This window comes from Arachis ipaensis, chromosome B09, assembly GCF_000816755.2.
Source record: "Arachis ipaensis cultivar K30076 chromosome B09, Araip1.1, whole genome shotgun sequence".
NCBI classification, from domain to species: Eukaryota; Viridiplantae; Streptophyta; class Magnoliopsida; order Fabales; family Fabaceae; genus Arachis; species Arachis ipaensis.
Genome location: NC_029793.2, coordinates 37,296,317 through 37,323,892, shown reverse-complemented (window position 1 = coordinate 37,323,892; position 27,576 = coordinate 37,296,317). Strand labels below are relative to the sequence as shown.

At 32.4% G+C, this 27,576-nt stretch overlaps 1 pseudogene; it reads left to right on the top strand.

Moving 5' to 3' along the window:
- Positions 6,146-24,933, top strand: LOC107615379 (annotated as a pseudogene).

Here is a 27,576-nt window from a genome sequence, read left to right as displayed (position 1 = left end):
GATGTGGTGTCATTGCTTTAGTTTTCTAAATGTATGAATAAACAGTGCATATCTGAAGTTGAATTTTATGATGTTGGCTCTTGAAAGAATGAAGAAAAAAGAAAAATATTATTGATGATCTGAAAAATCCAAAAATTGATTCTTGAAGCAAGAAAAAGCAGCAAAAGGAGAAAGCATCTACAAAAGAAAAAGAAAAAGAAAAGCATGCGAAAAAAAAGCAGAAAAAGCCAATAACCCTTTAAACCAAAAGACAAGGGAAAAATGGCCCAAGACTTTGAGCATCAATGGTTAAGAGGGCCCAAAGGAATAAAATCCTAGCCTAAGCGGCTCAAACAAGTTGTCTCTACTCCCTAACCATGTGCTTGTGGCGTGAAGGTGTCAAGTGAAAAGTTTGAGACTGAGCGGTTAAAGTCGTGATCCAAAGCAAAAAGAGTGTGGTTAAGAACTCTGGACACCTCTATCTGGGGACTCTAGCAAAGCTGAATCACAATCTGAAAAGGTTCACCCAGTTAAAGTGTTTGTGGCATGAATGTGTCTGGTGGTAATACTGGAAAGTAGAGTGCTTAGGGTCACGGCCAAGACTCTGAAAGCTGTGTTCAAGGATAAAAAAAGAGCCAAACTAGGAGAGTCAATAATATTATCTGGATTCAAAGTTCCTAAAGATGCCAGCCATTCTGATTTTCAATGGATGGTGAGATGCCAAAACTATTCAGAAACAAAAAGCTACTAAGTTCTGCTCATCTAATTGACTGAGTTTCATTGGAAACTCAGAAATTTATTGCATCCTACTCTTCTTTTCATCCTACTTTATTTTTAGTTGCTTGGAGACAAGCAATATTTTAATTTTGGTGTTGTGATAAGCGGATATTTTATACGCTTTTTGGCTTAGTTTTCATGTAGTTTTTAATAAGTTTTATTCAGTTTTTATTAAATTTTTACAGGTTTTAGTGATAAATTCACATTTTTGGATTCCACTTTGAGTTTGTGTATTTTTGTACCATTTCAGGTATTTTCTTACTGAATTTGAGGAGCTGGAGCAAAAGTCTGATCCAGAGACAGAGAAAGCACTGCAGATGTTGTCCAGATTTGACCTCCTTGCACTCGGAAGAAATTTTCTGGTGCTACAGAAGTCCAAATGGAGTGTTTTCAATGGCTATGGAAAGCTGACTTCCAGAGATTTCCAGCAATATATAATAGTTCATACATTGTTTTGGATTAGAAGGTCCAAAACTGGCATCCAACGCCAGCTTCCTGGCCTCTTTTTGGCGTCCAGCGCCCAAGGAGCAGAGCCCAATGTCCAGACGCCCAGAGAGGACCCCCTAGCTGGCATTCCATGCCCAAGAGACTTCATAGCACGTGGATCTCATCAAAGTTTAGCCTAAACACTCACCAAGTAGGCCCCAGAAGCGGATTTTAGTACTAGAAAGACTATTTTACCCTTACTAGTCATTGTTTAGTATTTAAGGGATTTTATTCATGTTATTCGAGACTTTTACATCATTTTTACCATCATACACGTTTTACTATTGTTTTTCACCTCAGTATGAGTTTCTAAACCTCCTAGGTTTAGGGGAGGATCCCTACTGAGTCCTATGAATTAATAAAAGTACTACTGTTTCTCTTCGATCTGTGTTTGATAATTCTAAGATGTATATTCGTACTTCATCGTGGTGAATAGGATAATCTAACAAATTAGCTCTGTTCATCACATTAAGATGAACGTGCCTAACAAACACCCGCGTCTACTTGGGTTCAGAGTGCGTCTTTCACCGGACAATGACGAACCAACAGCTTGAATAAACATCTCTCAGATGGCTAATCCAAGACTTCGTTAGGAACTTCTCGAGACATCAGTTCAGCCGATTTCTGGGGAGATTAGGGTCTCTGTGGTAGAGGCTAGAACCCAAAGATGCAGCGTTCTCTGATTCGGAAGAACCGACCTTGTCTGTGGCGTTTTGAGTAGGATCATAAAGAAGAATGGACTGTACGTACTTCACCCTCAAGTAGAGATGGATCCACACTAAACCTGGGATTCAGATCCAGAAGAGTATTGGCAGCTACTCAAACCAGTGTCAATCACATACGGCCTGCCATTGAAGAAATCACTCACAAGCAAGAAGAGTAATAGTACCAGAGTTAATAAAATCCTAACAAATGTTCGTATATTTATACACTTCAGCTCATCATCATTTTATCATGATATTTTCTCACACTAGAATATTCCTTAGTCACACCCCCTCTAGTTTGGGAGCATGAAAATTAATCATTCCTATTTTAAAAGTGCAAGAAGAAAAAAGAGCAAGAGTTAGAGATTTTGTAAAAATATCGATTACTTGATTGGTCGAAAAAATTGGAAGAAGTTTTAATACTCCTTATAGGACTTTATCACGCACAGTATGACAATCAATTTTGATATTTTTGGTTCGTTCATGAAAGACTGGGTTCGTGGCAATATGCAAGGCTAATTGATTATCACAATAGAATGTAATTAGACATTGGAGTGATAGCTTGAAGTCTTGTAATAGATAGGAGAGCCAAACTCCTTCACAAGTAGCAAGTGTCATTGATCTATACTCAGTTTCAGCTGAGAAACGTGCGACTGTGTTAGTTTTTACTACGCTAGCATATCAATGACTTGCCAAGAAAGAAACAAAAACCTAAGACAAAACGGCAAGTGTCAGAACATCATCCCCAATCAGAATAAGAAAAAGCAGTAAATGTGAGATCATTTAAAGTAGAAAGCAACATGTTTTTTGCTAGAACTTCTTTAAGATATCAAAGGATATGGAGGGCAGCTTGAAAACTCTTAGTGGAAGCATAATTTAGAAATTGACTTAGTTTAATCGCTGCAAGACATATATTTGAATGGGTATTTGTTAGACAGACTAAACGACCTATCAATCCTCTGTAAGGTCTCACATCATCAAGAGGGATCCTTGATTCCTGGAAAGCTGCATTGTATAGTCAATTGGTGTAGCTATTAGCTTTGCATTGATTAACTCGAATTCATCAAGAAGATCCAAAGCATTTTTTTTGGTACATAGATATGCCTTGCTTACTTCTAACAATTTCAAGTCTAAGAAATAATTTCAAATCACCAAGGTCTTTAATTTTAAACCTATCATCAAAAAATCTTTTAATTCTCACAATTTCAGTCCAATCATTGTCACTCAGCACAAGATTATCAACATAAACCAAAATACATGTAAAATCTGCATCAGATTTTTAGTAAATAAGTAACTATCTAATTTAATTTAGATTGAGTGTAACTAATTTATATAAAAATACAGCATAGTTTTTGGTACCATTTTTTGCTGGCTTGTTTCAAGCCATATAAAGATCTTTTCAACTTGCAAACCAAACTATTTGAAGTTTGTAATCCAAAAGGAGGCTTCATATAAACTTTCTTAAATAAATCACCATGCAAGAAAGTTAAATTTATGTCTATCTGGTACACATATCAATTTTTCATTGCTGCAATGGCTAATAGCATCCTCAATATAATGAGTTTTATCATTGAACTAAAAATATCAAAGTAGTCAAAACTAATTATTTGGGTAAAACTTCTTGCAACTAGCCTTGCTTTGTGTCTTTTGACTTCACCATTTATTTAGAATTTTGTTCTGAGTACCCATTGATAGTTGATAGTCTTCTTCCCAATAGGTAGAGGAGTCAATCTCCATGTCTTATTTTTCTCTAAAGCTTTCAATTATTTTCTAATAGCATTTTTCCATCAGTCATGAAGAATAGCTTCTTCATAATTTTTTGATTCTATGATAAAGGAGATAACAATTGAAAATGCCTTATGTCATGCTAATAGTATGTCATAGGACACATACTTGAATATTGGGTGCTTGATGTAGGAAGATGATGAAGCTTAATGAGTAGAAACTGTGAGTTGCATATAATGATACTCTTTTAAAAAAGTTGGTTGTTTTCTTTCTCTATAAGATTTTCTCAAATTAGTGTTTTGTTACTGTGTGATATGAGATGGATGTAAGTTTTGAGATGGTAGACATAAATGTATATTATGAGAAGAAGATGACGAATTTATAATATTTTTTTGTAAATCAGTGTTTGATGTATCATTTATGTCTTGTCTCCTATGAATAAGGTAGCATGTTAGATGTAGAAGAATTATAATTTGTTCCTAAATTAGTATTTAGTGAAAAAATCAGGTTAGTAAAAATTTTATCACCAATAACATTTGGATTGAAGCCATTGTTTAAAGTAAAATCATCAAATAGATTAATTAACATTTTTATTCCATGTTGAATATTCGTTTCAGAGCTTTTACTTTTGCTTTGAGATTAACTAATTTGTGATGTATCCTTATGAAAAGAGAAGTAACTTTCATAAAAAATAACATTTCTTGATATAAATATTTTTCTAGTTTAAATGTCTAAGTAAAATATATTCTTTTGTACCACTTTTATATCCAAGAAAAATACACTTTTTTATATATGATCTAATTTCTTTGTATGTGCTTGTAAAGTAAAAGCAAAAGCCAAGCATGCGAAGTCTTTTAAATAACTTAAATTTGGAATTGAATTGTTGAGAATTTAATAGATTAAAATTATTAATTGTGACAGGAGATACTCTATTAATAATATAAATAGCTTGTGTCATTGTATAGTGTCAAAAGTAGTTTGGTATGTTAGCAGTGAAGAGAAGCGCTCTTGCCAGATAGCTTAATATTTTCTTTCTATCCTACTATTTTGCTGTGCTGATCATTTAGGACAACTTGTTTGATGCAAAATTAATTTTTTTGTAGAAAGATTTCATCAAGAATTTTGGTCCATTGTTAGATCTTACAACTTTAACTATGACCCCTTTGTGTATGAATCATTTGAATAAAATTTTTAAACAAATTACTGATTTTAAATTTATTTTTCATGAAAAATAATCAAATGAATATACTTTTATCTTTAATAGTAGTGAGAAAATATTTATTGACGGAAGTAGTTAGACTAAAAATGGGATCCCAAATATTAACACGGATCAAATAAAACAAAGATTTAGATTTACTAAAAGTGATTGAAAAAGGTAATCTTTCTTGTTTAGCCAAATGACATGAATCACATGGTATATCATTCTTAGGATATGTAATGAATGGATGAGTTTTTTGTAATTGTTAAAATCTATAAAATGAAAAATATATCCTAATTTAGGATGCCAAAAAATACTTTGTGAAGTATATATATGATTTTTCTGATTTTTCTTTTGCAGATGCAGTTATGGTAGCACCCACTATAGCTTGGAATTTCATTGTATACAATTCCCTTTCTAATTAGTAACTCCAATCATCTTTGAGATAAGCCACATCTATAGTTCACAGTCATGAGCATTGAACATAAATCAGTAAGATAGTACATTAGTTGCTTTTGAAACTGAAATTAGATTGCATTTAAACGTAGATACATATAGAACTTCAGTCAAGTAGAAATTTTCTGGAAAAAAAAAAACTATTCTACATATGGTTATAACAATTTTGAAACTATTTGACATAAGACTGGATTGATATATTTAATTGACTAAAAATGTTTGAGAGTAAAAGAAATATGGGAAGTGGCTCCTGTGTCTAAAATTTAATCATGTGAACTTAAAACATGAGTGAAAAAAAAAGGATATGATATATATCTATTGATGGTACGTGAATTGTTGTCAAATTTTCATTATTAAAAAATTCTTGATGTTATTAAAAGAGTGCTATTAATGCTTTCTTTTGCTTAGGTGAAAACAAGCTATCTAAATTGATGTTCTCATCCTTTTTAGGAGGAGTGATGCTGACTTCTTCATTCTCTATCGCATTGATAATATTAATAGAAGTCATAATGCGATTCACTGCCTTAACTTGATTTTTTTGCATGTGTGGTGCAAAGTCATGTGTATGGTATCAAGTGTCTACCAAATGTCCTATTTTGTCACAGTATGAACATAGTCAAAATGCACCTCTTTCGTTACCTCTTCCACGCACACTACGCTTCTTTCCTCAACCATGAATATTAGAGGGTGTGGCTCAAAATTCACAATTTCATTGACCATTTGGTTTTATTTCAAAAATATTAATGGCAGCAGAATTTACTAATGCCTTAGAATTAGGCTCAATATTGTGCACTTGTTGTCTTTCTTGTTGGAGAAGAAGAGAAAAAGTTATTGTAACATTTGGAAGACTTCACGAGTATTATTTGAGAGTGTACATTTACATATTAGTCATTAAGACCTCTGAATCGAATCACATATGACTGATGTCTATACTGGTGCATTATATCCAAACCACAACTACAAGTGCTTTCACAAAGACAAGTGGGTATAGGTCGAAATTCATCTAATTCTTCCCAAATAGCTTTCAATTTTTTATAATAAAAGGTGGTGGACAACTCATCTTACTTTGTGGTGAACAAATCTTCTTTCAGCTCGGCAATTTAAAATAAATCTTTCTCATAGAACCTGTGCTTTAGGTCCTTCCAAAGCTCATATGCCACACCAAAAAATGCTTTGCAGAATTTCAGAATTCAGTAAGCCATGCAACCATGACAAGACAAAGAAATTAGATCGATCCCATGCTTCATAAGTGTCATCATCTTTATTGGGTTTTAAGAGAGTGCCATCTACAAATTTAATTTTATTCTTTGACTTCAAGAAAATCCAAATGGATTTGAACCAACTGTGATAATTTAGGGTTGTTAATGAAGTAGTTGTGACTTGTGAATGAGAGTTCTGGAGTTTTACTGGGATGTAGGTAAAAGCAGCTTGATGGATCTTGTGAGCTTGGTTTTGTAGTGGTCGCTTGGAGAATTGAGCCATCATCTTAACAAATTTTTGAAAATCAGCAGCGGTAAAAATTTGATGTTCTGGATTTGTCACTCCTTCATTCTCAGTCGTCGTAGATGAACGAATTGACAAGCTCTTATCTCACGAACTTTACGCAGAAGTATGCCTCATACGTGGTGAATAATTCACTTTTTTTGCTACCTTCCACGCTGACCGCATTATGAAAAAATTCTGTTCTTTAGCAAAATATAATGGTGAGTAAAGTAAACTACGTATAAATAGGCAAAGTTCAGAAAAAAGAGAGGAATATAGTGGTGAAAATTTCACTTTATTCTATTATATGTGCATAATATATATGCGCTCAGAGTAACACTTATTAGTTATTACACCTTTACGAAAGAAATATACCAACTACATATTCTAATAAAATTCTAACAAATTTTTGTACACCTCAGCTCATCATTATTTTATCATGATATTTTTCATACTAGAATATTCCTCAGTCACAAACACAATAATCATATTTAACCTACATTTAAATATAATTTTTAGTAGTCACAAAAAAAAAATATAATTTTTAGTACTAAAATAATATAACTATTTGACCCCATAGTTTCATACATTAAATATTGTTTATAGATAAATTTTATAGATTAAATTATTGCACCTGATTGTTGTGATGCTTTTGCTATTTCTTTTACTTTTTGCGTTGATATTTTTTAAAAGTTTGATTTTGATATAAATTTGTAGTGTCAATTTTTACATTATTTTTTAATTAGAATTAACTATACATCATACAAATTTTTAATATCTCATATTTTTTTATCATTTTTTAATCGCGTATTACCTATAAATAATACTAAATATATTCGTATGTAGATGGATGCTATCTGTATATTGCACGTGTTTTAAACTTGTATTATTCTAAAAATTGGATCGTTCTAGTCAGTTCAGTAGAAAAAAAAAGTAAAATGGTCATTTTTACCATTTAATTAAGAGAAATAATTGCTAATTTCATGTAAAATTTGTTTTAAAAACTCGTTAGTTGAAACTCAAAATATTCTTGGATTTTTTTTAACAAAACAGACTTATACACTAAAACAATATAATTTCATATCCTAAAAGTAAATAACAAAATAGACAAACCAACTTTAATTAGCACGAAGGTCTTAGATTTAATGGTAAAAATCTTTGCTTTATAACATAAATTTTTACTTTATAATAAATAAATCCGATTTGAGACTTGGCTAAAGCAAGTAATGTTGCGGATCACAACTCCAACCACAAGTTATTTTTCACTTTTTCTTTTTGATAGGGGTAGAAAAAGGTTAAGCTGACTCGAGTTTCGACTTAAACAAGTTTGGCTTATGTTACAAATAAATATTTTAAATCTAGACCTGTTATTTTTTATAGACTTTTTTAATGCTCAAATTTGACCTGTTTAAAAGCTTGACAAGTTTATGAGTCTATTTAAAAAGTCTATTTCATTAATTATAACTCAAAATAATAAATTTAAAAAATCTAAATTGACATTAAATGCAGTTTAGAATTTATAATTTATAATTTGTAAAAATTTATTTATATATTAATCGTTAGTGACATATCATGATCATATTTATCGTCCATAATTTTAATTAATAAGTTTTTCAAAAAGTTCAAACCAGGCCTATTTAATAATGAGTTGAGACGAGTCTAAAATGAGTCTAGCCACAAGTCCCCATCAAGTAGTTCGGCCTAATTTTACCCCTACTTCTTATATAGTTTGAAAGATCAATTAGTTTGATTGAGTTAACTGAAAATCGATCTTCTAATCAATCTAACACTTATGAAAATAAATTTATATTGAATCGATCAAGAAATTGCTAGAATTAGTGGAAAGTTGGCACACCGATTGAACTAGTCGAGGTTAAGCTCAAATGGTTTGTACTTTTTTTTTTAAATTTTTTTCTTACATTTTTTTAATAAAAGCTTAAATGACATTGTTTATAACCCGCCCTCAAAAGGCCATCATTTTGGCTGATTAGCCTGCCTTACCCTATCTATTGAGGCAGTCCCAAATTTCTACCCCGTCCCGCCTAACGGTGGATTGACGGGTCGCCAATTCTCTCTTTTTTTAAAAAAAATTTATTAAATTTATTAAATATTAAAAAATATATAATTTCACAAATATTTTAACAAATTTATAATTTTTAAAGACAAAAAAATTATAATTTCTAAATTCATAAACACTAAAGTCTTTATAATTCTAAATATCTAATAAACATCATCATTAACCAAGTATTTTAAATCAAAATAATAAAAGTAACATTGTTCAAAGTAAAATAAATATTATCCGAATATATAGTTAAACATTGTACAAGTTTCTAATCAATCAAACATAATCCAAATTATAACTTAAATAAAATGAACAAACATTCCAAATACAAGCACAAAAGTAATATTCCAAATTCAATTATCATTTTAAAAGCCAAAAGCCTGCTGAGCAAGCTCGTCCCGCCAATATTTGTGGATTAGGCAGACTTCTTTTTTTATTCACGGTATCTCTCAGTCCGGCAAGCTAAGGACTAATCTACCGCAGTGAGCTCTATTTAAAAATTTGCTACTGGCTAATAGATTGCTGCATACACAAGGCGAAATTCGAACCCCAACACTTGCTTAAACGGACTAGTGAACTAACCACTAGACCAACCCAACTTGATTATAACGGTTTCAAATTTCTAATTTTTTTTGTCATGCAAATTTCTCGTTCGATCTATCTTATTTGATGAGTTATGCGAACTCACCCAACAAATTTCGACCCATTTGCTCATAGTTATTAAAATCAAATCAGTAATTAATCCAGTCAAGTTATTGGGTCACTGGATCAGTGATTCAATCGGTGGATCACTGATCAAATCGTTTGACTTAACAATAATTAAATAAATATATAAAATTATAATACACTAAAAAATATTTTAAATAACTTAAATTTAATTAAATTATATATAAATTTTAATTTAACCAATAATTTTAATATGAAGAGAAAAATCTAATAAAAAATATTAAATTAATACTATTACTACAACATGAGTCTAGCCACAAGTCCCCATCAAGTAGTTCGGCCTAATTTTACCCCTACTTCTTATATAGTTTGAAAGATCAATTAGTTTGATTGAGTTAACTGAAAATCGATCTTCTAATCAATCTAACACTTATGAAAATAAATTTATATTGAATCGATCAAGAAATTGCTAGAATTAGTGGAAAGTTGGCACACCGATTGAACTAGTCGAGGTTAAGCTCAAATGGTTTGTACTTTTTTTTTTAAATTTTTTTCTTACATTTTTTTAATAAAAGCTTAAATGACATTGTTTATAACCCGCCCTCAAAAGGCCATCATTTTGGCTGATTAGCCTGCCTTACCCTATCTATTGAGGCAGTCCCAAATTTCTACCCCGTCCCGCCTAACGGTGGATTGACGGGTCGCCAATTCTCTCTTTTTTTAAAAAAAATTTATTAAATTTATTAAATATTAAAAAATATATAATTTCACAAATATTTTAACAAATTTATAATTTTTAAAGACAAAAAAATTATAATTTCTAAATTCATAAACACTAAAGTCTTTATAATTCTAAATATCTAATAAACATCATCATTAACCAAGTATTTTAAATCAAAATAATAAAAGTAACATTGTTCAAAGTAAAATAAATATTATCCGAATATATAGTTAAACATTGTACAAGTTTCTAATCAATCAAACATAATCCAAATTATAACTTAAATAAAATGAACAAACATTCCAAATACAAGCACAAAAGTAATATTCCAAATTCAATTATCATTTTAAAAGCCAAAAGCCTGCTGAGCAAGCTCGTCCCGCCAATATTTGTGGATTAGGCAGACTTCTTTTTTTATTCACGGTATCTCTCAGTCCGGCAAGCTAAGGACTAATCTACCGCAGTGAGCTCTATTTAAAAATTTGCTACTGGCTAATAGATTGCTGCATACACAAGGCGAAATTCGAACCCCAACACTTGCTTAAACGGACTAGTGAACTAACCACTAGACCAACCCAACTTGATTATAACGGTTTCAAATTTCTAATTTTTTTTGTCATGCAAATTTCTCGTTCGATCTATCTTATTTGATGAGTTATGCGAACTCACCCAACAAATTTCGACCCATTTGCTCATAGTTATTAAAATCAAATCAGTAATTAATCCAGTCAAGTTATTGGGTCACTGGATCAGTGATTCAATCGGTGGATCACTGATCAAATCGTTTGACTTAACAATAATTAAATAAATATATAAAATTATAATACACTAAAAAATATTTTAAATAACTTAAATTTAATTAAATTATATATAAATTTTAATTTAACCAATAATTTTAATATGAAGAGAAAAATCTAATAAAAAATATTAAATTATTATTCAAAGTAAAAAGTAAATAGAAGAGTTTAAAGTCTATAATATTCTTGAACCATAAGGAGGGAGATATGAAAAAAATAAGAACATATATAACTGTAATAATAACATGTCAATTTTACACTAAATTTTATATCAAAAGGCTAATAAAAATTTATCGACGACCTAGTATCTTACTAACTTCATTAGAAAAGCAATTGGCATATGATGTTGTGCTCCTTGTTACACATTTCATCTCAAATCTGAAAATAGAGTTATATAGATAAATTAGTTATATCTACAGTAAATATTTATACAAAAGTGTAAATCATAACATGCTATTAAAATGAAAATAATATTATTCTTACCTAAATATTATTAAAAACTTCTTTGAATACGACATTTGTTGTTGATGAGTTTAGATTGCCGTCTTTGTCTAGAATTAAAACCTTGAGGCCACTACGACTCTTAACTCTTGACAAAGCAACATAAAGTTGTCCATGGGTGAACACTGATTTTGGCAAGTAAAGTCCTACATGTAATAATGATTGACCCTGACTCTTATTAATGGTCATTGCAAAATATACTGTTAATGGAAATTGCCTCCATTGGAACATAAATGGCAACCCTGAATCTGAAGGGATCAAGTTCATTCTTGGAATATACACTTTATCTCCAATATTTCTACCGATCACTACAGTCGCTCCAATTTCATTGCTGCCAAGTTCGTTAACTATTAATCTTGTTCCGTTGCATAAACCTGAACTCTAGTCTATGTTTCACAGTAGCATTACAGCGATTCTTGGCTTCAAAATCAACTTGTGATTGAGTAGTCCCGAATATTTGATGTCATTTAGAAACTCTAGTGTGAACCACTCTTGTTGTACATCTTCATTCTCATCAGCTTGCATGTTGTGTCAGAACTCAAATACTCCTTTCCCATCCCTGGAAATATTGTCAAGAAAAAATTGTTTACCTTCTCGACACTCTCAAGCGTGGGTGCAAAAATTGCCCTACTCTAAAAATATCTATAATCTGATATGTTTTGCAACAAATTTGGATATGCAAAGTCTACTAAATGAAAGAGAGGGTCATCAGTAGTTGTAATCAATAAATCATCTGAAATTTTAATTTCTGATTCATCACCAACAATATTAGTTACGTAAATTCAATGACTGCTTTAATTTCCTTTTCATTCTCATTTATTTAGTTACGTAAACATATTTTACGAAAAATAATATATATTTTTTTTACAAAAGTTTTTTTTTTATAAATATAAGTTTAATCTCACGATCAATAAATTCAACTTATAGTTAATTTTTTTCATTTTCTTAAATAAAGAGATTGAAAATTAATAGCTTATAAGTAAAAAGAGAGAAAAAGATGAAAGTACCTCTATTGTTGTGCAGAGATAATCTAAAAAATAACTATGTAAACAAAGTAAACAGAAAAAATTTATAAATGTGACAAATAAAAAAAAACTTAATTGTATCAACAATAATTCAAAGAAGGAATTTATAACTTTATGACATTAAATATTAAATTAGAAATTATCAGAATATCAACGGTGTGAAACAAATTAAAAATAAAACCACAAGTAATAATCAAATAACTTCAATTTATATTTAAAAAATTCTAAATTTCAAACATAAAAATTGAAAAGAACCAAAAGAAAAATAACAACTCAAAAAAAGACAATGTTTTTACCAAAACAAATATATACTTGGCATTATTCTATTAGATAGACTCTAAAAGGGATTCCAAAATATGTGCATCCAAATTCTCAAGTTTAATTTTCAATCTTGATCTTCTTGCAAGTTGAGGTATCTCCTTCCACCTTCGAATCTTCCGACTCCGAGGATAATCGCTTAGTTGTTGTAATAGCATTTTCCAACACTTCGGATTCATTATTGGCCGCAACTTCATTAGAGAATTCAAGCAACAAATTCTGTACAAAATACCACGTTAAATTAAAGACTTCTTTCTAACCTTTGATTTTATCTCAATAATATTTTTTGAATAAAATTAAGATCCAATTTTGAAAGAATAAACAAACATAAAATTTATTTTTTGAACAAATACCTTAGCACCTTCTACTTTTTTCCTTCAATGATTGAGGATGCCTTTGAAATTAGAAGCAAACTACCAGTGTAGTCAACATCCTAAAATTATAGTTAATTATTAATTATTATTTATAAATTAGATACTACTAATGACTAAGGAAGCAAAAAATAAACTGATTTTTAATAGAAAGTACACTTATAATTATACTCACAATTTGAATAGGGTGAGTCTCTTTGAATTTATTTATGAGGTTCACATTATCAGTCATCTTCTTAACTTTTTAAGAAAGTGAAAAATGTGGATTATCAGATATTTGAACTTCAATGATAAAGAGAAATGTCTTATCAATTAGGTTGAACAAAAGTGTAGGTATATCCGATAGATCTCCTTTCTACAGGGTATTACATAATATATTAATAATAAATAATATAAAAATTTCTATTAAAAATATCTTCACTAATGTTTTTAAAAATAAATATTGGTTAGAACTTACCAATAAGAGTGGATCAAGTATCTCTACACAGTTCTTTCCCAAAATTTGTTTTACCTCATTGTCAAAGACTACGAAACATGCACAGTCAGAATCATCAATGACACCAAGCTTTATTCGGTACCTGCTTAAAAAAAGGTAACATAAAAAAAAGTTAAATATAGACTTATTCAATATCTAATCCAATGTGCATAGATTTTAATTTAAAAAAATAAATAAATAACATTGTAGTTATGGATAAAAGGAGACGACCACAACTTGAACATTTGAAAGTTTTTGTAAAAGTATATGTGGACCTGTTGCATTCACATTGGCCGTACCACTAGTCTGGAGAGTATCCATAATATGACTTATAGTAGTTAAGATAACACAAACAAAATTCTGAAAAAAAAAAAAACTTAATGATTTAAATTTCTTGAATTTGGTGAGTTTTTAAATCTAAAAGATATACCTAAATAAATAAGATGAATAAACAAAAATAATCTATGTACAACGAATTTCCATTATTTTTTCTCAACTTTTTTCAAAAAAAGAAAATTACCGTATCTAATTCTTTTAACTGTTCAATGATTTTGCGTTGATAAATTTTTAAGAATGCAGCCTCATTTGGAATTCCGCCGATGTTATCCCTAGGTTCTTCAAATCTTACAAAGTTAGATAAATAAAGCAAAAAAAAAAAACTATGTTAGATAACACACATAGTATGAAACTAAAGAATTAGACAAAAAATATACCCACCTATTTTTAAATTGGATGACATTTGCATCTTCAAAATTGAAGAATATCTTTGTGCCATACATGGAATTTTGTAAAACAATTTTTCTTGAAAAATATAATTTAATACAAAATGAGTAAAAATTCATATAAAAAATGAGTAAAAGCTCACGTATAAAAATATATTGTTAAAAAATTATGGATAAATATTAGCGTTATATAACTTCACTCTAACAAATTGTAAGACGACAATAGCTTCATTCTTATTGCCGGATCCCAAAAAAGCATTTAATTCATGTGCATAATTGCCAAAAAGTATACACTCCATTATTTTTTTATATCAAATAAAATATTTAATGTTAAATATATTTTTTATAACAAAATAAACAAAAAATAATTATAACTAAAAAAGTAACTACCAATAAAATAATATCAAATTATATATAATGATATTATCAAAATTTTTATATTTATAAAAATAAATGTATAATTATCCATCATTAATCTTTAATTTAATAATATTGTACTTGATGGATTTGCTATTATTTTCAAGAATTTTTTTGTTTTAAATTTCAGCAAGATATCCAATAATATAAATCTTTATAAATTGACAATTTTTAAAACTCTAAATTAACGTAAATCTGTATAGTAATATTAATATGTAACAATCGAAGTACGATTAACGTAAATCTTTTTAAAACTCTAAATTTCTTTAAAAGAACACTGTAATTTTTAAAATACAATTAACAAAATTTTAAAAAATAATGCTAAAAAGAATTAACAAATTTTTAAAAAATAGTGTTAAAATTTAAAAAATAACAATTTAGGTAAAATAATTTAAAATTTAAAAAATAACAATCCAAGTATAACAATCTAAAATTTAAAAAATAACAACCTAAATAAAATAATTTAAAATTTAAAAAATAACAACCTAAGCAAAATAATCTAAACAAATAAAATAATTTAAAATTTAAAAAATAACAACTTAAGTAAAACAACCCAAACAAATAATTTAAAATTTGAAAATAACAATCCAAGCAAATAATAATTTATAATTTATAAATATAAATTGAAAAATTTTTAATGACAACACTTAAGCAAATACACTCTCAGATTCAACGTATGAACGCCACGTTAACATATAAACTCTCCATTTATAAAATTTGATTGATTTTAATTTGAATTTAAATAAAATTTACAGACAAAGTAAATAAATTGACAATTTTTAAAACTCTAAATTAACGTAAATCTTTATAGTAATATTAATATGTAACAATCGAAAGTACAATTAACGTAAATTTTTTTAAAACTCTAAATTTCTTTAAAAGAATGTATGTAGCTGTAATTTTTTTTAAAAAATCAACAAAATTTTAAAAATAATGCTAAAAAGAATTAATAATTTTTTAAAAAATAGTGTTAAAATTTAAAAAATAACAACCTAAATAAAATAATTTAAAATTTAAAAAATAATAACCTAAGTAAAACAATCCAAACAAATAAAATAATTTAAAATTTGAAAATAATAACCTAAACAAATAATAATTTATAATTTCAATTAAACATTGAAGGAAAATTCGCGGGACTTTGCTGATGCCCTAGCAGAGAACGTCCTTTTGTTTCCAAGCCGGAGAAGACGCCGGGAACACTCCCAAACCATCACCCTGAAGCTACGGCTTTCAACGTTGTCATTCCAAAGTCGGAAAAGGCATTGGGAGCAGTACAGAGCCATCAAAACGAGAACGTGGAAGAGAAACTTGCAAGGAATAGGCAGCAGAGCTCGAACCCTGGGATTTCGTCGCCGACGGTGTAGAGGTCACCCCCTTTGGTCGGCAGAGAGCTGAGGTATGTCATTGCCAGTGTTAATTTATTTCAAATTTGAATGAGACTAGTTAGACAGATTACATTACCATATGAAATCGTGGCTGAGAATTGCTAAATTAGTTGATTAATTGATTTAGGGTTTGTGTTAGGTGCTGAAGTAGTTGATTTATGGTTTGTGTTAGGTGTAGTAACATGCATTGTTTTCTTAGAATGTGTTGGTTTATTTCAGTTTCAGGAATGGCCACCATCCATATAACACTGTGTATTAATCATAGAGGACGGTTTGAGAGAGGGCCGTGTGGGAAGCTTAGTTACGTTGGTGGTGAAGTCACAGAGATAGAGAGGGTTAATGTTGATACCTTGAATGGTTTTTTCGTTTCTGATTTGGTGAAGGACATAGGATATACATCTGTTTCTAATTTTTTCTGGCTGGAACCTGGGAAAGGGTTTGATGATGGGTTGAGGGACCTCAAGGTTGACATGGATATAGTTAGGATGTATGAGGCAACTGTGAAGAACAGTAACAGAATAAATGTATATACAGAGCATCCGGTGGATGAGCCCGTGTTAGTTGAGGAGAACAACATGACTCCATCAAAGATGAGAGTAAAGCGTTGAGCTAAAAGGGTTCCAACTCCGAAAAAGAGTCCAAAAAGAAGGTTGATAGTAGTGGAAGATGAGGATGATGCTGAAATTGTAAGTAATCTGCAAGTTGGGATGGATGACCAAAAAAGGAGTGAGGCCCAGAGCAGGGAAGAGGCCTATGAGGCACATACACAGGCTGGTTTGGAGGCCTAAAAAGAGGACAATATCACTATGGCCCAGGAGACAGCAGACCCACAACTTTCAGTTTCTGTTGAGGCAGGACAGGTTTCTCAGCCTCCCCCAACACCTGGCATACCAGATAAACAACCATCAAGTCAGTCCCAACCTTCCCAGCCACCTATTGAACAAGATCAGTAACCAACACACACTGTTTGTTCAGACTCAGTCCCTTCTTCTGAACCCAATGTCTCTGCACCTCTTGAACCAGAACAACTAACCCAATACACCCCACATCCATATGAGAATCTACTCTCACAATCAATCCCTCAGACAGTCCCACCCTCTGACACCAATAGAACTCCCCAAAATGATCAGAGCAATCCTTCAGAGGAGGTTCAGGGAAGGCCAAAGGTGAATAAAAGGAGATCAACTAAGAGGCCCCCTACAGGCCAGTCTTTCATTCCAAACCCCGATCCAGACAAGCCTCCAACCTTCTACGTCCCCGTTGATGATGATGATTTCTCTGATGAAAATCCTGGTCATCATTGCTATGAATCATAGGAATTGCATAGCATAGCAAGTGACGATGATACTGAACAGACTCCAGTTTTTCCTCAGAGCAATGCTGATGCTCCAGTTAACCAGGTTCGGTTGGAGGTTGGGATGGAGTTTGAAACTCTAAGCCACTTTAGGAAGGCTGTCAGAAAGTTTAATATCAATATTGGAAGGAGCATATTCTTTGCTCGTTGTGATTCTACAAGATCGAAGGCTATATGCTATGATGAGGACTGTCCTTGGCAAATATACTGTGCCAAGAGAACATTTCCAGCAAGTTTTCAGGTAAAGACATTTGTAAATGAACATACATGTAGTAGGGACAATCGCTGTAAGTCAGCAGATGGAAAGTGGGTCATAGATGAGTTGGAGGAGAGGATACGAGTGTAGCCAAATTTGACAGTTAGAGAGGCTGACCAATACTTCAGAAGCAAGTATGATGTACTAATCAATGAAAGAAAAATTTATAGATCTATGAAGAAAGCAAAAGAGTGGATTGAAGGTTCTGAGATTGCACAATATGCACGACTTCGTGATTATGGTAACCAGATACTGAAGACTAATCCAGGTTCGACAGTAAGGATCCAAACGAATCCCATGCCTGACTCAAATCCAGTTTTTCTGAGGATCTATGTTTGCTTTGAAGCGTGCAAGAAGGGGTTTGTGGGAGGATGTCGACCTTTTATAGGGTTGGATGGGACATTCATAAGAGGATACTATGGGGGGCAGTTGCTGACTGCAATAGGACAGGACGCAAATAATCATATCTATCCTATTGCCTATGCAGTTGTTGAATCTGAGAACAAAGACAGTTGGAAGTGGTTTTTGGAGATACTCAAGGAGGATGTGGGAGATTTTCAAGCTAATGGGTTTAACTTCATGTCAGATATGCAGAAGGTACTTGTGCATATTTACTTATAATCATGTATGGCTGATTCATGTGTTTAGTGACTTTGATGTTTTCTCCTAATATATGTATAATAATGTATGGCTGATTATTTGTTTTGTGTCTTGTTTAGGTATGTTTTAGAAGTTAATTGGAATCTCATTGCTTAATCATTAGTAGATTAATACTGAATTCTGTTTCGGAATTTAACATTGATGTGTTTGGATTGTTGGATTAGCTAAATAGTCAATGAGACTTGTGAGTTATTATTGGAATCTGGTTTAGTTTTAGTTATGTATGGTTTGTGCTGAGACTGTTACTGGGAATTTGGAATCTGGTTTAGGATGATAAACAACTCTGTTTTGTTTTGAGACTGATATTGGAATGCTGGGAAATTGTCTAGCTAAATACTTAAATTTGTTTCTGGTTTGTTTGAAATCTGAGATGTGTTTACTTAAATGAATTACTATAGGGACTAATCCCAGCCATACAAGAGATTTACCTAAATGCCAACCACAGATTCTGTGCAATGCATATATGGCAAAACTTTCGCAAGAAATGGAGTGACTTACAGCTGAAAATGTGCATGTGGTCTTGTGCCAAGGCAACCACAACACAAGACTTCAATGCTGCCATGGAGAGACTGAAAAGCATCAATGCTGGGGCTTGGGAGTACCTGCATAAGATTAGTCCTAAACAATGGAGCAGAGCTCATTTTAGTGAATACCCTAAGTTGGACAACTACACCAACAACAACTGCGAGGTGTTTAATGCCAAAGTTAAGAAGATGAGGGGTAAGCCAATAATTACAATGTTGGAGGAAGTCAGGTGCTACGTAATGAGGATTATGGCTAGAAACAAAAAAGATTTGGTTGGGTACAACGGAAGACTAGCACCAACCCAACAGAGCAGATTAGAGAGGAAAAAGCGAGAGAGCAACAAATGGATGCCTCTGCCTACTGGAGATGACGCAGGGAATGTGTATGAGGTGCATTGCTTGCCAACGAAGGTAAGTGTGGATCTTGGCAAAGATACATGCAGCTGTCAACTATGGCAAATCACAGGTTTACCATGTAGACATGCCTATGCTGCTTTGGCTTACCAGAACAGAAGGCCAGAAGAATATGCCCACAACTGGCTCACCATGGGTGCATACAATGCAGCCTATCAGATTTCTATGCGTCCAGTTCCAAGCCAAGAGTACTGGGAGCACGATGTTGATACCCTCCCCATTCTGCCACCACGGTATAGAAAACCAATTGGTCGACCTACACTCAAGAGAGACAAGAGAAATGATGGCCCTAAGGAGAATAGTGACCCTCATAGAACAACGAGGAGGATTGGGACTATTATCTGCAAGTATTGCCTCCAGGTATGTTAAACCAATTATAGTTGAAATTTTGTCATGTTCTATAGTTATTGATAAATGTGATTTTTAGTTCAAATTATGACTAATACGTTTATCATTAGGCTGGTCACAATAAGAGAAGTTGTAAAAAGCGTAAGGAAGCTGCAGGTGAAGGGAGTTCTGCCCCACAAGCACCAGCAGATGATGAGGATGAGGATTTACTGGCTGAAATGTACTATGAGGAGACATTAGAATCTGCACAGGCTGAACAGGAGGCCATTGAAGAAGGAAACGAATCTGCAAGAACAAACACTCAACAAGTAAGTGCATTGTTTTAATCATTTAACTAAGCTGCCTAGCAAACCTTGTGTGATAATAACTGAGTTGTTCTATGGTTTGCAGCAGCCTCACCAAATGCCTCCCCCACCAACTGCACAGCCACAGCCACAACCAACCAATGCAACAACCAGAAAACAGGTTAAAAGGAGAAGTGTTAAACGCCCGCCTCCGACCGGACAAAGACAGCAGCCAAGTACACCAGCTGCCAACCAGCCAGCAACAACTCCCTCCACACACAACTCTCAAACTACACCACATCCACTGCAAGGTGCTAGTACAGGAACAAGCACCCGGTTCATGCAGTTCATGCCCACACTTGGAGTTGTGACTCCAACAGCTATAGGTTCAGGCACATCTGATAGAAGGAGAGGTCAAGGTAGAGGTCGAGGCAGGATACGGGGATCAAGCAGAGGAAAAAATGGTTTATCAAGCGGGAGCAGTAACTCGACCCCAATATCATAGACTAATACTGCAAAATTTGGAATCTGGCTTTTTGTTGTTAGGTTACACTTGTGAGATACATAACTCTAGTGTTTTCTGATGCATTTTCATCCTATTGCTTAGTTCTGACTTAGTAAGGCTTTTTTTGAGGGTGTAAATTCAGTGGCCAGTACTTGACTTTTTTGTCTAATATCAGAATGTTTGGAACCTCCAGCATCCATATATATATAATGAACAATTTACTTCTTAAAGCAATTATATACTTGCCTTCTTTTGCCTCTTTTTGATATCACTATTGTTATTATTACAACACTTTCGTCATCCAATTTGTTCCTTACTCATATATTGAAAAGCAAAATTATTAGGTTGCTAATTTCCAGCTTACTGTTTGATCCTTAATGTTATCAGAGTCATTTTAGATTGCAGCAACAAGTTCAAACATTGTGTATCTACATCAATGTATCACATGAAAAGTAAACCAGTATAAATTAGGAACAATCCATATTATGCCAATATCATTCAAAAATTTTAACTATGACAGAACAAAGACCTCTCTTTTTACAAGTCTTATAATTTCATAACCAAATACAACTCACAAAACAGACAAAATGCTACCCCAGTGCAACAGTAATAATCATCACTCTAATTCCCCTAATTTCACCCCTAATTTCAACCCTAAATTTGTCTATCTTCTTAGCCATAATTGAGGATGCTTGCAGATTTTCCCCCTTGAATTCAGAGTCAATCCATCATCAGGCGTTGCATAACAATGCTCGAACTTCCTCTTGGCTAAACATCTTGCCACGCCCTCCCATCCTTGTTCGAGTTCATCCACCAAAACAAAGTATCTGCAATCTCTTGTCTGAGAGAAAAAAAAAACCAAATTTGTCAACTAAAACTCAGAAATCATTGTCTAACCTCAACAACAACAGCAGCTGTCCCTTACCGCCCATAGAAGACATCTGATGAACCATCTGTTAGGGTTCGTAATTTCCATCTGAGTTAAATCTGTGTGATGACATCGCTGGGTTCTGAGATCACTCTAGGTTATGGTTCGAATTGCAACAAAATTTTAGATTTGGGGTTATGGTTCGAATTGGGGAAGAGAGCTTTCTAGGGTTTTCATTTCAACCATTACCTACATATACAACGTTCAGATCCACGTGGATTGGGCTTTGGGAGGTTTGGATTGCCATGTAGGACTATACAAACCCGAAGCAGGTGCCAACCCAAGCCAGGCTATTTTTGTCACACGGAGCCAATCTCTCATGGTTACAAAGTCAGTTTCCTTCTACGATGGGTACATTTGTCAGCGTTCTGAACTATCATGGGTACAAATGGTCAATTATTCAAATTTATTATTATTGGTGATCTATAAAAGGACGATGTATCTGGGTTAGTAAAAGACTAAAAGGAGCATATCTTCCGAAATCCCAGGAATGTGCAAGGTTCGAACCTTCTCAGGTTCATTTTTTGAATTCAGAAAAAAAAGGTGCAACGTGGATATGCATTTCCTACTAGGGTGTTTAAATTCAAACCGATCTAAATTAAACTGCTCATTCAATCCAATTTAAATCGAAAATCGATTAAAACCGCACTAATTCGGATTTGATTGGATCTTATTTTTTGCAAACCGCTGGATCGGATCGGATTTCGGATCTACTTTTCACAACTGATTCAATCCAATCCAAACCGCACAATGTGTTATAATATTATTATTTTATTATTATCTTTATAATTATACTTATAACATATTCAATTTGTTATACATTTTTATATTTTTCATGTATTATTATTATTTAATAGATGTTTTATGTTCAAAATGTGATTTATTTATTTATTTTAACTAACCTATAATTTTATTTCTATTGTTATGTTATCGTTGGTTTTTTAAAATATTGTTAAGACTTGTTATGTCATTGTTGATTATTTGAAATTTGATGTTGAAACTTATTATATATATTTAATTTTTTTAATTTACAAAACCCCAAATCCAGTCCAATCCAAACCGCTCGAAATTAGATCAGATCGGATCGAATTTTTTTAAAAAGATCATCCAATCCAAATCGCACCGCAAGTAACATAATGTTCGAATCAGATGAGTTTTTGACTCAAAACCGATCCAAACCGCACCGTGAACACTCTATTTCCTACTGGAAACGGTTACAAGGAAACTCATTATCACTTTTCAGTGAAGGCATCGGCTTTGTTTTGTTGCGTTGGTCCACTCTTCGTGACGCCGTCGAGAACCAGTGGGGTGGCCCTGACTCCCGCCTCAAGGCCGATAACCTCGCCACCGATATCCTCTCCTGGTTCACTCAATCCAGAGGTTGCTCGCTATTACACTGCTTCAATTATTGTTATTTTGTTTTAGATCCTTAATTTTTTTATTTTTTGAATGATTCGCAGAGCCGCTTGATATTGATGACTTGGAGGTTAAACTCGATGATGGCATGTTTTCGCTCAATGTTAGAGGTTGACTATGGCAGCATTAAAGAGGTGCATCTTTCTTTTTTGTATTGGATTAATACATATTATTTGTTGTTGAATTTTGCTCATGTTGCTTGTTTGCAATAATTAAGGGTTAAATGTAGTTGTTATTGTTAGTTTACCATAGTGTTTGAAAGTAAAGTTATCTAATTTGTTAAGCCCAATGGAAGTGGGTTGAATGTTAGTTGAACTTTAACTACAAGGTTGAGGGTTTGAATCTTAGGAAACTCTCTTTGGAGAGGGTTGAATTTTTTTACCACCTCGATCACAACATCAGTCTTCCCTGTCTTTTTATTCATAGTTGGAAACTGAAAACTTAATATTTGGCCATCATAGGCATAATTAATGGTACTCTATTTAGTCTTTAGTTTTTGGAATGAACATATCATTAGTCACCAATTTTCATGTACATGTCATATGTTTCTATTTTGTATTTTAAAATCTTGATATACCTTTTGTTTTGTATGTATTTTTATTCGAAAAGAAGCAGTTAAGTAGGGCTCTGGTGTCCATATCCATTTGCAGCATAGATTAAACTTAATGTGAACTGTGTCCTAAGGTCTTTTCTTCAAACTTAAAAGAAATTAAAGCTGTGTATGCCACTGCTAATGACTCCTTTGTGATGTATCTGTGTATTTGCAGTGTTTATTTGTGATTCTCATTTTTTCCATGTTCATGTTACTATTACGAACTAATGTAGGTAGCTAAAAATCTAATGGATATGCATGAGGAATGCTTAGAAGGAAACTTTGTGACCATTGAGCGTTATAGGCAGGCCATTGTTAACCAAGCTGCGCATCCTCGTGCAGTGCCACAGGTAAATGACAGCATAATATTTTGGAATGAGTATGAACCTTGTGTTATATTGCTATTCTATAAATTTGCATTTACACTTGTGTATATGGTTGATTGAGGCTTTTCCTTGTCCTATATGACTGGATATTTTTAGGAGGGAGCAACGTTAAAGTATATTATTTGATGGGAATGTGATGCATGAGTTTGCTTTGCCCATACTATATTTAGGTCATATTATAGGAGGAGAAACATTAATATTTTAATTCTATAACTTCTAATTTCTAAATGAGCTTAAATGTTCAAACATGATTCATAATAGCGCATCATGGTGTCATTTTGGTTCATGTACTCAACCCCACATATAATGAAAAAAGTGTTTTGTTGGCTGACACGTGAACATTTTCTCTTGTTTACATCTTTGCTAAGATACAACTGGAAGCTCATCCACATTACTTGAATTTTGAAGTAGTAGTAGTAGTTTTTTTTTTATGATTTTTTTTTTTTTTTGAAATAGATTGTGAATGATAAGGATGATGATGAGGATGAGGAAGATGATGATGTCCAAGGTGGTCAAAATGGTGAAAGCAGTGCTAGGCAAGCTACTTCTTCAAACATGGATGTGGACATTCCAAAATCTGAATCAAACATGAGTTCAGGTAACATGCGGATTGATGATGAGCCTCTCAAAAAGGATGCAGGTGAAGCAGAGGATGGATGGGTTGTAGTTTCAAAGAAAAAAAATAAGGTTAGAAAAAATTAGATGAAGAATAGTTCAAATTTTCCTTTAGGATGGTGCAATCTTCCTCTGGTTTCTATTGGTTTTTGTTGTATTGCACCTTTTACCTCAAAGCGTGTTACTTTGTAATTAATTTTTGTTTGCTTATTTAAAGGAATCGATCGGCTGAGCCTGAGGTCTTTAAAAATAGTAAAATACTGAGAAGCACATCTCATATTTAGGATTTTAACAGTCCAACGTTAACATTCCTAATATTATGTATTGTATCCTTTAGTTTTCGCGACCTTTATGCAAAATATGAAAGTTCATTTCGAATACTTACATTGAAAGCCTTGAATTATGTGTTATCCTCGCTTCTATTTTCCGAGCACTTTCTTCAATGCATTGACTGAATTATTTTTTTCTTGCTCCTACATGAGTAGTAGTATCCTGTACTCCCCTGAATTTTTACCGCATCTAAGTATTAGAAACCAAGTATTTGACTATTTGCAAGAAGTGAATAATGCATAATGGATTTATTACCTTTGGAGCATGTTGGACTTCTCGAGTTTCTAATTTTAGGAAATAAACTGAGGCATCGATCTGTTTTTATTGTGCGGAGTAACTTAAGAAAATTTTGAAATTGGAGATTGTTCTTGAAATAATTTGGAATCCAAATCTTGGTGATATGAAAGGCTAGTTTGAAGAAAGTCCTTAGGATCTTATTGCGAACTGCAATTAGGTACCTTAATAGATTTATTTGAGTTTATCGCCACAAACCAAGAAAAAAAATGGTAACATAACGGTATAGAAGAAAAAAGAATTTACTCAATATTCTGAAAATTGGTTCAAACCGAATTAAAAATTGGCCGATTTTAAAATTTCATCAAAACTGCACGTTGGTCTGCAGAGCCACAAAAAAAGGAAAACGAAGTGGAGGGGGAGGTAGGAGAATTAGAAAACAGAAGAATTCTATTATCTTCTTTTTTCCCCTCTCAGGCGCTCATCTTCTTTCCCGCACCACCGCCGGATACCATGCCCATGGTAACTGACACAACTTTGTGCCGCTTTTTTGTTCTTGTTTCATTGCTTGTAACTTTTTTTATTTTCTTCTGTTCTTCAATTACAACCATGCATCCTCAGTCTCTCACAACTAGGGCTGGAAGTGAGTCGAGTTAGACCAAGCTCAAACTTGACTCACGAAAATTGAGTTTGACTTACCAATTGAACTTATTTCTTAAATTCAAGCTCGACTCATCGAAAGTTCACAACTAGCTCAAGTAATAGGAACATAATCTATAATTCTATATCAATAAATTATAACTTGCATATTTTAAAAAATATTTAAAAAAATCAAAATAATTAAGATTAATATATATATAATTATATATTACTATTTCATATGTATATATATAATATTAAAAGTATAAATTATATATATATATATAATCGAGCCAGCTTACGAGCTAATGAGCTGAGCTTATCCAAACTTAAACTCGACTCATTTAATTTACGAGCTTCGCTCAAGCTCGACTCACCAACTCACGAGTTCAGCTTATCGAATTGTTAATGAGTCAAGTTCGAGCTGACTTATGAGATGGCTTGACTCACTTCCAACCCTACTCACAACCACAAAAATACCACAAAACAATGCATTATCAGAATTGGAATGGACTTTCAGATGTACTCTCAAGTCACACTTTTTACAACAATATTTTTTTTGGGTAGACAATGAAAATTACAACCACCTAACACAGCATAGTACAAACATTAATCAATAAAGAATCACATAGTTTGAAAGATTTATTTTTTTTGATATAATGGAAGGATTAGTGCCCAAAGAAAATTAAGTACAAACTATGGAGAGGATAAACACTTTTTGTTTATCATTAGCTAAAAGACTAATCACCTCTGCAGAAAGTGTATTTCAAAAGTAAAGGCCTTAATTAAGATTTAAATTTTTACGTCAAGAAAATAAACACGCATATTGTCTTCTCTATATATGTTAACAAAATGTATTTTTCAATTTCTATTTTTTCAGTGATTGATGTTTTTAATAAGGGCATTTGGATAGTTGTTGATATCTTTCTGGCCATTAATAATGCAAATAACAGCTTGAAAGTTACTTTCCACCGCAGTCTTCTAATTCCCATAATCCAGACAATTTCTAATTCTTTTATTATTTTTCATAATTCAATTTTAAATGCTGAGCAGTCACTAATGAAAAAGGAGAAATCCACTATCTAGGAGTGTTCATAAATAGGGTAAAATCGAGTTTGATGTGATTCAGATTCGACCCAAAATATATATCGGACCTATTTGTTAGACCCGAACCCGATCCTAGACCCGATGAAATTTACACACTTTCGGGTCACAATTATACAGAGTAAAAACTGGGCCGTTAACATTACCTTCTTGTAACATGTGAAAATATCCAAATTTTCAAGACTCCAACCATTATTTGACATGGTAAAATTCACGTAGAAAAATATAACAAGAACTAACATTTCCCTAGAATTAAAGTATAACCACAATCAATATTAATATTGTCTAATAATACCAAATATTTAAATCAATACAAATAACACAATATTATGCATTAGTCTAAAGTCTTATGCATTTTAAATATAAAATATTAACTTATAATCTTATAATGACTAATAACATAAAATATTGAGATTTACAATACTTAAATTCCACATAAGAATAGCCATCATCCATCACTAATAACTCAAAATATTAATTGTATATGATGACCGGGCCACCGGGTCGAGTTCGGGTGACCCAAACTATGCCGCGGACTCGACCCAAGCTATGCCGCGAACTCGACCCGAAATAATAGTCGGGTCTATTTTTGAAACCCTTACCCGACTCTAAACCTGGTGAAATCACACCAAATTAGTTCCTAAAAAGTTCGAAATCGAGCTGGATCTTCGAGTCAAGCCGGGCCATGACCACCCCTACCATTATCCAATTCCCTCTTCT